Below are 14,588 nucleotides of genomic sequence, written 5' to 3'. Positions count from 1 at the left end.
GGGACACAGTGTGTGGCAGTATTACATTCCAGTGTGTGGTAGTGTTATATTCAGAGGCACAGTGTGTGGTAGTATAATATGCAGGGGCACAGTGTGTGGCAGTATTATGTTCAGACACACAGTGTGTGGCAGTATTATGTTCAGACACACAGTGTGTGGTAGTGTTATATTCAGAGGCACAGTGTGTTGCAGTATAATATTCATGGGCACAGTGTCTGGTAGTGTTATATTCAGAGGCACAGTGTGTGGTAGTGTTATATTAAGAGGCACAATGTTCAGGGGCACAGTGTGTGGCAGTATAATATTCAGGGGCACAGTGTGTGGTAGTGTTATACTCAGAGGCACAGTGTATGGTAGTATAATATTCAGAGGCACAGAATGTGGTAGTATAATATTCAGGGGCACAGTGTGTGGCAGTGTTATATTCAGAGGCACAGTGTATGGTAGTATAATATTCAGAGGCACAGAGTGTGGTAGGATAATATTCAGGGGCACAGTGTGTGGTAGTGTTATATTCAGAGGCACAGTGTGTGGCATTATTATATTCAGGGGCACAGTGTGTGGCAGTATTATATTCAGAGGCACAGTGTGTGGCATTATTATATTCAGGGGCACAGTGTGTGGTAGTATAATAATGAGGGACACAGTGTGTGGCAGTATTATATTCAGGGGCACAGTGTGTGGTAGTATAATATTCAGGGGGTACAGTAGGTGGCCGTAGAATATTCAGGGGCACAGTGTGTGGTAGTATAATAATGAGGGGCACAGTGTGTGGCAGTATTATATTCAGGGGCACAGTGTGTGGCAGTATTATATTCAGGGGCACAGTGTGTGGCAGTATTATATTCAGGGGCACAGTGTGTGGTAGTATAATAATGAGGGGCACAGTGTGTGGCAGTATTATATTCAGGGGCACAGTGTGTGGCAGTATTATATTCAGGGGCACAGTGTGTGGCAGTATTATATTCAGGGGCACAGTGTGTGGCAGTATTATATTCAGGGGCACAGTGTGTGGCAGTATTATATTCAGGGGCACAGTATGTGGTAGTATAATATTCAGGGGCACAGTGTGGGGTAGTATAATATTCAGAAGCACAGTGTGTGGTAGTGTTATATTCAGGGGCACAGTGTGGGTAGTATAATATTCAGGGGGTACAGTAGGTGGCCGTAGAATATTCAGGGGCACAGTGTGTGGTAGTATAATAATGAGGGGCACAGTGTGTGGCAGTATTATATTCAGGGGCACAGTGTGTGGTAGTATATTCAGGGGGTACAGTAGGTGGCCGTATAATATTCAGGGCCACAGTGTGTGGCAATATTATGTTTAGAGGCACAGTTTAGTCGTCTGTACCGTAGTTTTCCAGGAAGCTGTGTAGGTTGTCAGGGCATATACACTATAGATTGTAAATGGTGTGTCCTGGAATAGTATGCCAGTCTTCGGACATATTCATTGTGCATCTTCTAGCCCATGCGTTGTAAATAATAATGTTATTTGCTTTTCTAGTCCAGTACACACAGGTATACATATTCATGATGAATCCCTATTTCACTCATTCCAATAGTACGTCGTGCCATGCTGGCATCCAGAATGCCAAAGCTTGAGCCTTCTTGCTGCTCTTCGGTCCTTCCGCCTGTAGGTGGCGCTGTGACAATTGACGTTCCCGGTTTTCTAGTCTCACCCACTGAAGAAACGGCGCTTGAACCGCCAGGTAATTCGGAGCGGGTGTCGCATTGTCTTCCCTGTAAATGATACTGTGTGCGGGTGTTTACTGACGGGTAATATGGGCGGATGTGGCGGGAGTTGCTCTTCGACGTGGGTTGTTATTAGCTTGTCCCCGGCCAGGTGATCCTGGTGGTCCTGATGGTGCCCACCACACAGGGGATATATACAGGAGGGGATTCTGGACTGTGCTCCTCTAGCTGCGGTGGAACTACAACTCTCAGCATGCCCCCCCCGCAACCTGATAGAGTTGTATATACTCGTGAGCGTGCACAGTTCTGTGTACATGTCTGGTCTCATAGGAAGATACTACTCGTCGATTGTTTAGGTGTCTGTACACACCAGGCGGTCTAATGCAGTATATCCTAATCTGGGGCTGTCTAGCTGTTGCAGTGCCCATTGGCTGCCCAGTCATGCTGGGAGTTGTAGTTGTGCACCACATGAAACATTATGGAAGAGATTTATCAAAACCTGTGCAGAGAGAGAGCGAGAGAGGTGCAGTTGCCCATAGCAACCAATCAGATTGCTGCTTTCATTTTTAAAAAGTCCTGTAAAAAAAAATTAAAGCAATCTGGTTGCTATGGGCAACTGCACCACTCCTCCTCTACACAGGTTTGGATAAATCTCCCCCATGACCACTCTGTTCACCCTGCTCAACATAGTGTCTGATCAGTGGGGGTCGGACTGCTGGGCCCCTGTGATCACCACAATGGGGGTCCCCTGTGTAAATGGGGGTCCCCTGCCTTATTCTAAAGACCTATCTGAATGTCATGGAAATGACTTGTGTTACATTACATTGCTGTACAACAGGTCTGTTAGGTTCCCTTTAAAGGGGTTATCCACAAAAAAAAATTTTTTTTAACTATATCAACTGGCTCCGGAAAGTTATTTAACATTTGTAAATTTCTTCTATTAAAAAATCTTAATCCTTTCAGTACTTATGAGCTGCTGAAGTTGAGTTGTTCTTTTCTGTCTAAGTGCTCTCTGATGTCTTGGGAACCGCCCAGTTTAGAAGCAAATCCCCATAGCAAACCTCTTCTACTCTGTGCAGTTCCCGAGACAAGCAGAGATGTCAGCAGAGAGCACTGTTGCCAGACAGAAAACAACAACTCAACTTCAGCAGCTGATAACTATTGAAAGGATTAAAGGAGAACTCCAGACCATAAAAATTGTCCCCCATAGTGCCGGCAGTAAAAAAATAAAGATGTACATACCTTACTCCGGTAACCGGCTCCGGTCTCCGCCGCAATCCACTTCCTGGTTGCCGGTGGTCGGATGAATCAGCCAATCACCAGCCGCAGCGCAGTCAGACTCGGCCAGCTATAGGCTGAGCGGCAGTGTGAGAACGCTTCAGGACACAAAATTCTTCACTACACCGGCACCTGCTGCCGGGGCCGAAAACTAGAGATGAGCGAACGTACAGTAAATTCGATTCGTCACGAACTTCTCGGCTCGGCAGTTGATGCCTTTTCCTGCGTAAATGAGTTCAGCTTTCCGGTGCTCCGGTGGGCTGGAAAAGGTGGATACATTCCTAGGAAAGAGTCTCCTAGGACTGTATCCACCTTTTCCAGCCCACCGGAGCACCGGAAAGCTGAACTAATTTATGCAGGAAAAGTCATCAACTGCCGAGCCGAGAAGTTCGTGACGAATCGAATTTACTGTGAGTTCGCACATCTCTACCGAAAACGTCACACTGCCGCTCAGCCTATCCCCGGGGGAGCGGAGGAAGGTATGTACATCTTTATTTTTTTTTTTACTGCCGGCAGTATGGAGGACAATTTTTATGGTCTGGAGTTCTCCTTTAAGATTTTTTAATAGAAGCAATTTACAAATCTGTTTTACTTTCTGGAGCCAGTTGATAGAAAAAAATTTAAAATATATTTTTTTCCTGGAATACCCCTTTAAGTGTGTATTATGTGTATACTCTGCAGATTTGCGGCAAATTTAGAATTATTTAAATTGATTTGGAAAATATGCAACGCGTTAACATACCCTAAGGCTGGGTTCACACTAGAGTAATTCATAGGCATTTTTGCATCAGTATTCTGGCTGCAAGTCTAGGCCTGACTGTGGATCGGTCATCAGACCCACGATCGGGCATGGACTTACGGCCATAAGGAGCCAAAAATGCCTGTGTCTTATGCCAGTGGGAACCCAGCCTTTATGTTACTTTCTGTACACGTCCTATATCTATTGAGGGAATTCACAACCACTAGAAAAGAGAAATCCTACAGAAAAAAAGGGTCAGCTCTCTGTTTAGTATATTTGGGCATAAAGTGGACAACACAACATATAGAAGAACAGTGGTCTTCAACCTGCGCACCTCCAGATGTTGCAAAACTACAACTCCCAGCATGCCCGGACAGCCAACGGCTGTCCGGGCATGCTGGGAGTTGTAGTTTTGCAACATCTGGAGGTGCGCAGGTTGAAGACCACCGATATAGAAGATGTATAAAGTGTATTGCTTTCAGTCCGAAAATCTAGCATGGTTTATCTCGTTTTATGCTTTAGAAAGTAATAAAAAGGTGTTAAAGGTCTCAGAAAAAATGCAGGACGGATATAACCAAACTCTTCCTGCTGAACAGTATATAGGAATTATTATTTATTTTTTTTTGCTGCACTTTTAACTCTTGACCTCCCTAGAGGAATTGTGAAAAAGCTTTTTGTTTAGTAAGGCCTCGTACACATTGCCGTCGGACTCCGCTATTCGGAGTTTCGTCGGCAATCCGGCCAGATGCACGGGAGTTTAGCGGAAAAGAAAAAACATTTTCTTCTCCACTAAAATCCTGTAAAATTATCGGGTCACCGACTGACCCCATGCAAGTGAATGGGGGCCGGTAGAACCTGGCAGTAGCTGTTTGCATCAGACCTGTTTCAGGGTCCGATTGGCTCAAAAAAAAATACAAAAAAAATAAAGACCCGATCGGACCCTTAAAGGAGTACTCCAGCGCGCACTTTTTTTCCTTTTATCCCGTCCGGGCTGCAAAATAAAAGAAAACACACTTTCTCTTACCTGCCAACGAGTCCACGGAGCTCCGGTACACTCCGGTACAGGTGTTCGGTCCTCGGGCTGTATTCTTCTTACTTCCTGTTAGCCCGGCACGTCACACGGAGCTTCAGCCTATCACTGGCCGCAGCGATGTCCCGCCTTGGCCAGTGATAGGCTGAAGCTCCGTGTGATGTGCCGGGCTAACAGGAAATAAGAAGAAAACAGCCCGGGGACCGATCACCTGTACCGGAGTGTACCGGAGCTCCGGGGGCTCGTTGGCAGGTAAGAGAAAGTGTGTTTTCTTTTATTTTGCAGCCCGGACGGGATAAAAGGAAAAAAAGTGCACGCCGGAGTACTCCTTTAACCCCTTAAGGACTCAGGGTTTTTGCACTTTCGTTTTTTCCTCCTTACATTTTAAAAATCATAACCCTTTCAATTTTCCACCAAAAAATCCATATTATGGCTTATTTTTTGCGTCACCAATTCTACTTTGCAGTGACATTAGTTATTTTACCCAAAAATGCACGGCGAAACGGAAAAAAAAATCATTGTGCGACAAAATCTAAAAAAATGTTGTAACTTTTGGGGGCTTCCGTTTCTACGCAGTGCATATTTCGGTAAAAATGACACCTTATCATTATTCTGTAGGTCCATACGGTTAAAATGATCCCCTACTTATATAGGTTTGATTTTGTCGCACTTCTGGAAAAAATCATAACTACATGCAGAAAAATGTATACGTTTAAAAATGTCATTTTCTGACCCATATAACTTTTTTATTTTTCCACGTACAGGGCGGTATGAGGACTCATTTTTTGCGCCGTGATCTGAAGTTTTTATCTGTATGATTTTTGTTTTGATCGGACTTTTTGATCACTTTTTATTAATTTTTTTTAATGGTATAAAAAGTGACCAAAATATGCTTTTTTGGACTTTGGAATTTTTTTGCGCATACGCCATTGACCGTGCGGTTTAATTAATGATATATTTTTATAGTTCGGACAATTACGCACGCGGCGATACCACATATGTTTATTTTTATTTTTTTTACACTGTTTTATTTTTTTTATGGGAAAAGGGGGGTGATTCAAACTTTTATTAGGGAAGGGGTTAAATTACCTTTATTAACACTTTTTTTTAACATTTTTTTTGCAGTGTTATAGGTCCCACAGTGTTATAGGTCCTGCGTCGTTAAGGGGTTAAAGTGTCAGATGCAAACAGCCATGTGAACCTAGCCTTAGGGTTCATTCACACCACGTTTTAGCAATACAGTTCCCGTATACATTTTCAATTTGAAAACTGTATGGAACCGTATTGAAAAACATATGCATCGACTCTCCATTGAAAACCGTATGCAAAACGATGCATCTGGTTACTGAAATTGGGGTATCCAATCTTTAAAAACATAATATAAAGTGATAGCACATGTGACTGAGCGAGACAGTGTTTTTAAAACCGTAGCTAAGACAGTGTTTTCCAAACAGTGTTTCTCCAGCTGTTGCAAAACTACAACTTCCGGCATTCCGGAAGTTGTACTTTTGCAACACCTGGAAACACACTGTGCTAAAAGATAGCTGTACTTTATGAAGTACAGTTGTGTCATACTGGGATGCTTAAGGGTATGTTTACAATGTGTAATTCCCATGGAATTCTGCAGGAATTATGCAGTGTCAACATACCCTTAACCCCTTATGGACCAGGCCATTTTACACCTTAAGGGTGCATTCCCACAGGGCGTATACGCAGCGTATTTGACGCTGCGCAAAATTTATGGCAGCAGCGGGAAATACGCTGCGTATCCCTTGCTCACTATACACACAGGGCTTTCCGGCGGCAGCCCTATGCGTGTAGTGAGTTTTGGAGGCGGAGCCATATGCCGGCGTGTCTGTGCCGCGCGGCTCCGCCTCCAAAACTCACTACACACATAGGGCTGCCGCCGGAAAGCCCTGTGTGTATAGTGAGCAAGGAATACGCAGCATATTTCCCGCTGCTGCCATAAATTTTGCGCAGCGTCAAATACGCTGCGTATACGCCCTGTGGGAACGCATCCTAAAGGGGTACTCTGGTGAAAACCTTTTTTCTTTTAAATCAACTGGTGTCAGAAAGTTAAACATATTTGTAAATTACTTCTATTAAAAAATCTTAATCCTTCCAGTACTTATTAGCTGCTGAATGCTACAGAGGAAATTCCTTTCTTTTTGGAACACTGATGACATCACGAGCACAGTGCTCTCTGCTGACATCTCTGTTCATTTTAGCTCCGTGCATTGCAGATGTATGCTAAGGGCAGCATGGTGGCTCAGTGGTTAGCACTGCTGCCTTGCAGTGTTGGGGCCTTGGGTTCAAATCCCACTAAGGACAACAATAAATAAATAGTTATTATTATTATTAAGACGTCAGCAAAGAGCACTGTGCTCGTGATGTCATTAGAGAGAATTCCAATTCCTCTGTAGTATTCAGCAGCTGTCTGATCATGGGGCCCAACCGCCTGCTATCTATTGCCTGGCGCCCTGGCTATCCTCATGCACAGAGCAGTGGTTGGCTGCCCCCATCATGCATCTCTATGGGCTAACCAGAGATACACAAGCCATGTATCTCCGAATTTCCCATAGAGATGCATGGATGGGGCGTGTCAACCACCGTCTCTAGGTAATATTTTCATTATAGTCCTGTAATTTGAGACCTCAGAAACACGTAGAGTTAGACTGTATAAATATGTGACGGGGCCAGTTCTCAAAGAGAAAACAATTTTAGTCACATTATACTCTTGCCTTATGACTAGCCCTTCACTTTGTGCTACATCATGTTTATTTCAATAATTCTCTCATGACTGCTTGATAATATTCATAACCGAAAATGCATTTCCCAATTGTCTTTCTGTCTGGTGTCTCACAGCCCCGTGTCATAGTGTGAAAGGGGCCAAAGTTGTGTAGTTCCTTTCTGTCAGACCACAGTGCTCTCTGCTGACACCTCTGTCCATGTCAGGAACTGTCCAGAGAAGGAACAAATCCTTATAGAAAACCTCTCCTGCTCTGGACAGTGCCTGATACAGACAGAGGTGTCAGCAGAGAGCACTGTGATCAGACTGAAAAGAAATTTTAAAAGAAAACTTCCTCTGTAATATAAGGTAGCTGATAAGTACTGGAAGGATTAAGATTTTTAAATGGAAGTAATTGACAAATCTGTTTATCTTTCAGGCACCAGTTGATTTAAAAAAATGTTCCACCTGAGTACCCCTTTAATCTAGGTGAACCTTTTCCAGTTGAGATCGGTCTGACATATTCTGAGAACCGCCCATAGATTAGATGAATTGTTTTTTCAATGTCACATAATCGGCAGGTACATTTTAGCACAGGTACTGTGAATTTGCTGCTGCATGTAATACATCCTAAGAAAATATTCAGACTATTGCACAGTTGTGAGCAGAATGTACTAGTGCTGGGCGATATACCTTTTCATACCGAATATCGAATTTTTTTTCCTGCACACTATGAATTTTTACCATACTGCAATACCGGTTGGGCCCCTTCCCCTCGGGAATGAATGAATTATCAACCCAGCGCTGCGCTGTCCCTACATCGGGGAACTAATCGTATGTGACCCGCAAGCGCTGTTCTGCTTCTCTCCCCCCCCCCCCCAATTAATTATCAGCTCAGCGCTGCGCTGTTCCCAAAAGATAAACAAAATAAACTTTAACTCACTTTCCCCCGTTGGAGAGCTGTCAGCCTATCACCGGCCGCAGTGATGTTCCACCTCGGCTGGTGATAGGTTGAGCGCACTGTCATGTAAGAAGCCGGCTCCTTACATGACAGTGCGCTCAATCTATCACTGGCCGAGGCGGGACATCACTGCGGCCGGTGATAGTCTGACAGCTCTCCAACATTCCCGTCCCCAGGAAGCAGGTGAGGCCGGTACCGGACCAACGGGAGGTGAGTTATAGTTTACTTTGTTTATCTTTTGCAACCAGGGCATAGGGATACAGTGTAGAATACAGAGTTCCAGCGTCCCGCAAAAAAACAGGAGGACGAGGAAGGCAGCGCTTGCTGGGTCACATGATTTGGGGGGGGGGGAGAAATACTGTGGAACCGCCATAAGTTACAAAAATACTGTGATACCCATTTTTGGTCATACCGCCCAGCTCTAGAATGTACATGACCTGCATATAAAGTTTTAAGTTTTCCTTTGGGCTACATATGTTCAAACAATTCTGATTGGTGGATGTGATCCTACTTTCTACCAGGGAGTCCCTTAGGCTACAGGTTTCGCGAAAAGTGGCAAGTTTACTAGAACAGATCCCTCCAAATCTCATTCTGGGTGACTATCTGCCAATTGTTAAAGATTGCTTATTTAATGGCCAGTTGCATCAGATCATACTGAAAAGAAACGCCAAAAGGCCTATCACGGCTACTATCTGCTACTATTTTTATTCATATTTTTATTTTTGAAATGCCTCTATTATTTCTGTACCCATACGATTTAAAGGGGTACTCCGGTGGAAAACTTTTTTTTTTTTTTTTTGTAATCAACTGGTGCCAGAAAGTTAAACAGATTTGTAAATTACTTATATAAAAAAAAATCTTAATCCTTCCAGTACTTATTAGCTGCTGAATACTACAGAGGAAATTATTTTCTTTTTGGAACACAGAGCTCTCTGCTGACATCATGACCACAGTGCTCTCTGCTGACTTCTCTGTCCATTTTAGGAACTGTACAGAGAAGCACATGTTTTTAATGGGGATTTTCTCCTACTTTGGACAGTTCTTAAAATGGACAGATGTCAGCAGAGAGCACTGTGTTCCAAAAAGTAAATAATTCCCTTTGTAGTATTCAGCAGCTAATAAGTACTGGAATGATTAAGATTTTTTAATAGAAGTAATTTACAAATCTGTTTAACTTTCTGGAACCAGTCGATTAAAAAAAAAAAAAAAAGTTTTCCATCGAAGAACCCATTTAATGATTGTGCTGTTTACGTGCGGCCATGATGTGATCCTTAGGGTACAGTCTTGCCAAGTGGTGATCTGTTCGTTCCTCTGCCTGTAAATTAAATGTGGAGATATCACTATTTATGCACAAATTGTCTATACAGGGGTGTGGAAATAAAAAAAATAAAATAAATACTTGTCCAAGGGACTAAAACTGGAGCACAATCTACTTGTCCCTCAAGACAATCCACTTGTCCTGCACAATTTTCGTATTTGCTCGTTTTCCCCTCCTCGCCCTATAATAGCCATAACTGTTATTTTTCCATCTACAGACTCATGTAAGGGCTTGTTTTTTGCGGGGCCAATTGTACTTTGTAATGACACCTTTTATTTTTCCATAACCTATATGCTCCAAAACAACAACAAAAAATATTGGTGAGGTGAAATTGAAATAAAAAAAAAGATAATTTTGGTAATTTCGTGGTATTCTTTTTTCACGCTATTCACCTTGTGGTCAAACGAATGCATTATTTTGATACTTAAGGTACTGTATAGTTTCTGTCACGTTTTACTAATTTAAAAAAAAATTGTAAACTTAAAAAAACAAAACATTATTTTTTTCTGGAATAAAATGTTATAAAAAAAATTCATTCTGGGGTTTAATATTTTTTATTTTTTACATTTACCATATGGGATTTATAATGTTAAATTTTAATAACTGAGACAACTACACACGCATCAATACCAAATATGTATATTTTTATAATATACGGCATACACGCGTTTTCTACATATTTTAATATGGAAGGGGTTATTGTGTGTCTTTTAAACTTTTATTAACCCCTTAAGGACCAGGCCATTTTATACCTTAAGGACTGGAGCGTTTTTTGCAATTCTGACCACTGTCAATTTAAACATTAATAACTCTGGAATGCTTTTAGTTATCATTCTGATTCTGAGATTGTTTTTTCGTGACATATTCTACTTTAACTTAGTGGTAAAATTTTATGGTAACTTGCATCCTTTCTTGGTGAAAAATCCCAAAATTTTATGAAAAAAATGAAAATTTTGCATTTTTCTAACTTTGAAGCTCTCTGCTTGTAAGGAAAATGGATATCCAAAATATATTTTTTTTGGGTTCACATATACAATATGTCTACTTTATGTTTGCATCATAAAATTTATGAGTTTTTACTTTTGGAAGACACCATAGGGCTTCAAAGTTCAGTAGCAATTTTGAAATTTTTCACTAAATTTTCAAACTCACTATTTTTCAGGGACCAGTTCAGTTTTGAAGTGGATTTGAAGGGTCTTCATATTAGAAATACCCCATAAAAGACCCCATTATAAAAACTACACCCCCTAAAGTATTCAAAAAAACATTCAGTAAGTGTATTAACCCTTTAGGTGTTTCACAGGAATAGCAGCAAAGTGAAGGAGAAAATTCAAAATCTTCATTTTTTACACTCGCATGTTCTTGTAGACCCAATTTTTGAATTTTTGCAAGGGATAAAAAGGAGAAAATTTTTACTTGTATTTGAAACCCAATTTCTCTCGAGTAAGCACATACCTCATATGTCTATGTTAATTGTTCGGCGGGCGCAGTAGAGGGCTCAGAAGGGAAGGAGCGACAAATGGTTTTTGGGGGGCATGCCGCATTTAGGAAGCCCCTATGGTGCCAGGACAGCAAAAAAAAAACACATGGCATACCATTTTGGAAACTAGACCCCTCAGGGAACGTAACAAGGGGTAAAGTGAACCTTAATACCCTACAGGTGATTCACGACTTTTGCATATGTAAAAAAAATATATATTTTTTTTACCTAAAATGCTTGGTTTCCCAAAAATTTTACATTTTTAAAAAGGGTAATAGCAGAAAATACCCCCCAAAATTTGAAGCCCAATTTCTCCCGATACAGAAAACACCTCGCATGGGGGTGAAAAGTGCTCTGCTGGTGCACTACAGGTCTCAGAAGAGAAGGAGTCACATTTGGCTTTTTGAAAGCAAATTTTGCTCTGTGGGCATGCCACATTTAGGAAGCCCCTATGGTGCCAGAACAGCAAAAAAAAAACACATGGCATACCATTTTGGAAACTAGACCCCTCGGGGAACGTAACAAGGGGTAACGTGAACCTTAATGCCCTACAGGTGTTTCACGACTTTTGCATATGTAAAAAAAAAATTTTTTTTTTACCTAAAATGCTTGTTTTCCCAAAATGTTTACATTTTTAAAAAGGGTAATAGCGGAAAATACCCCCCAAAATTTGAAGCCCAATTTCTCCCGATTCAGAAAACACCCCATATGGGGGTGAAAAGTGATCTGCTGGCGCACTACAGGTCTCAGAAGAGAAGGAGTAACATTTGGCTTTTTGAAAGCAAATTTTGCTCTGGGGGCATGCCGCATTTAGGAAGCCCCTATGGTGCCAGAACAGCAAAAAAAAAACACATGGCATACCATTTTGGAAACTAGACCCCTCGGGGAACGTAACAAGGGGTAATGTGAACCTTAATACCCTACAGGTGTTTCACGACTTTTGCATATGTAAAAAAATATATATTTTTTTTTACCTAAAATGCTTGGTTTCCCAAAATTTTTACAATTTTAAAAAGGGTAATAGCAGAAAATACCACCCAAAATTTGAAGCCCAATTTCTCCCGATTCAGAAAACACCCCATATGGGTGTGAAAAGTGCTCTGCTGGCGCACTACAGGTCTCAGAAGAGAAGGAGTCACATTTGGCTTTTTGAAAGCGAATTTTGCTCTGGGGGCATGCCGCATTTAGGAAGCCCCTATGGTGCCAGGACAGCAAAAAAAAAACACATGGCATACCATTTTGGAAACTAGACCCCTCGGGGAACGTAACAAGGGGTAATTTGAACCTTAATACCCTACAGGTGTTTCACGACTTTTGCATATGTAAAAAAATATATATATTTTTTTACCTAAAATGCTTGTTTTCCCAAAAATTTTACATTTTTTAAAAGGGTAATAGCAGAAAATACCCCCCAAAATTTGAAGCCCAATTTCTCCCGAGTACAGTGATACCCCATATGTGGCCCTAAACTGTTGCCTTGAACGACAGGGCTCCAAAGTGAGAGCGCCATGCGCATTTGAGGCCTAAATTAGGGACTTGCATAGGGGTGGACATAGGGGTATTCTATGCCAGTGATTCCCAAACAGGGTGCCTCCAGCTGTTGTAAAACTCCCAGCATGCCTGGACAGTCAACGGCTATCTGGCAATACTGGGAGTCGTTGTTTTGCAACAGCTGGAGGCTCCGTTTTGGAAACAGTGGCGTACCAGACGTTTTTCATTTTTATTGGGGAGGGGGGCTGTGTAGGGATATGTGTATATGTAGTGTTTTTTACTTTTTATTTTATTTTGTGTTAGTGTAGTGTAGTGTTTTTAGGGTACAGTCGCACGGGCGGGGGGTTCACAGTAGTTTCTCGCTGGCAGTTTGAGCTACGGCAGAAAATTTGACGCAGCTCAAACTTGCAGCCGGATACTTACTGTAATCCTCCGCCCATGTGAGTGTACCCTGTACGTTCACATTGGGGGGGGGGGGGATAGGGGGGAAATCCAGCTGTTGCAAAACTACAACTCCCAGCATGTACGGTCTATCAGTGCATGCTGGGAGTTGTAGTTTTGCAACCGCTGGAGGCTCCGTTTTGGAAACAGTGGCGTACCAGACGTTTTTCATTTTTATTGGGGAGGGGGGCTGTGTAGGGGTATGTGTATATGTAGTGTTTTTTACTTTTTATTTTATTGTGTGTTAGTGTAGTGTAATGTTTTTAGGGTACAGTCACACGGGCGGGGGGTTCACAGTAGTTTCTCGCTGGCAGTTTGAGCTGCGGCAGAAATTTTGCCGCACCTCAAACTTGCAGCCGGATACTTACTGTAATCCTCCGCCCATGTGAGTGTACCCTGTACGATCAGCCAATAATTCCGGGTCACCGGGTCACTGGAGACCCGATTGACCCGGAATCCGCCGCAGATCGCTGGACTGAATTGTCCAGCGATCTGCGGCCATCGCCGACATGGGGGGTCATAATGACCCCCCTGGGCGATATGCCCCGATGCCTGCTGAACGATTTCAGCAGGCATCGGGGACCGGCTCCGCTCCAGATGGTTGCGGGGGGCCGGTAAAACACATGACGTTCTCATACGTCATGTGTCCTTAAGGACTCGGAAATGGAGACGTATGAGAACGTCATGTGTCCTTAAGGGGTTAAACTTTATTTTTTATTTTTTTTACATCTTATTAGTGCCCTTATTTACACCTTATTAGATTTTTAGGAGGAATCATTAGATTCATCATACAGATCAATGTAGTTCTTTTGAATTCTATTCTGTGTGCTCTGCGCTCCATTGATAAAGCCTGGTCCAGCCAGACTCTCAGTGACGGAGCGAGAGATGAGCGAACTTACAGTAAATTCGATTCGTCACAAACTTCTCGGCTCGGCAGTTGATGACTTATCCTGCGTAAATTAGTTCAGCCTTCAGGTGCTCCGGTGGGCTGGAAAAGGTGGATACATTCCTAGGAAAGAGTCTCCTAGGACTGTATCCACCTTTTCCAGCCCACCGGAAAGCTGAACTAATTTATGCAGGAAAAGTCATCAACTGCCGAGCCGAGAAGTTCGTGACGAATCGAATTTACTGTAAGTTCGCTCATCTCTAGACAGAGCCATGGTCCTTAGGCAAGCAGAGGTAAGCCCTCTGGCTACCACTACAATGGATCGCCCCGATCACATGACAGCTATTAGCGGCGGCCCCCAGCTATTGAAATCAGCTGGGGGTCACCGGGTATAGAGCGGCTCGAGTCAGGAGCCCCCTCCATATACCCTGAGCACCGCTGTAATTGGGGGCTTTCAGGTCTGGCTCTGCTTGCCCAAAGCAGGGCTAAAACCTGCCTCTTGCCCAAAACTGCAGGCCCCAGATATCGGGCAATAGGATTTCCA

The 14,588-nt window shown here is 42.7% G+C and overlaps 1 protein-coding gene across 3 annotated transcripts in view; it reads left to right on the top strand.

The window, feature by feature from the left end:
- Nucleotides 1-1,444: 1,444 nt before the first annotated feature.
- The window catches only part of ZC3H7A (zinc finger CCCH-type containing 7A), an 83,830-nt gene continuing 70,686 nt past the window's right edge, over nt 1,445-14,588 (top strand). Inside the window, exon 1 of one of the 3 annotated variants that reach the window (XM_056537138.1) lies at nt 1,445-1,709. The gene's annotated coding sequence lies outside the window, so the exon portion shown is untranslated. The other 2 variants (XM_056537140.1, XM_056537139.1) reach the window with 2 other exon arrangements.

The sequence above is a fragment of the Hyla sarda genome, chromosome 8, assembly GCF_029499605.1.
Source record: "Hyla sarda isolate aHylSar1 chromosome 8, aHylSar1.hap1, whole genome shotgun sequence".
NCBI classification, from domain to species: Eukaryota; Metazoa; Chordata; class Amphibia; order Anura; family Hylidae; genus Hyla; species Hyla sarda.
This window is presented reverse-complemented; position numbering and strand designations above follow the sequence as displayed.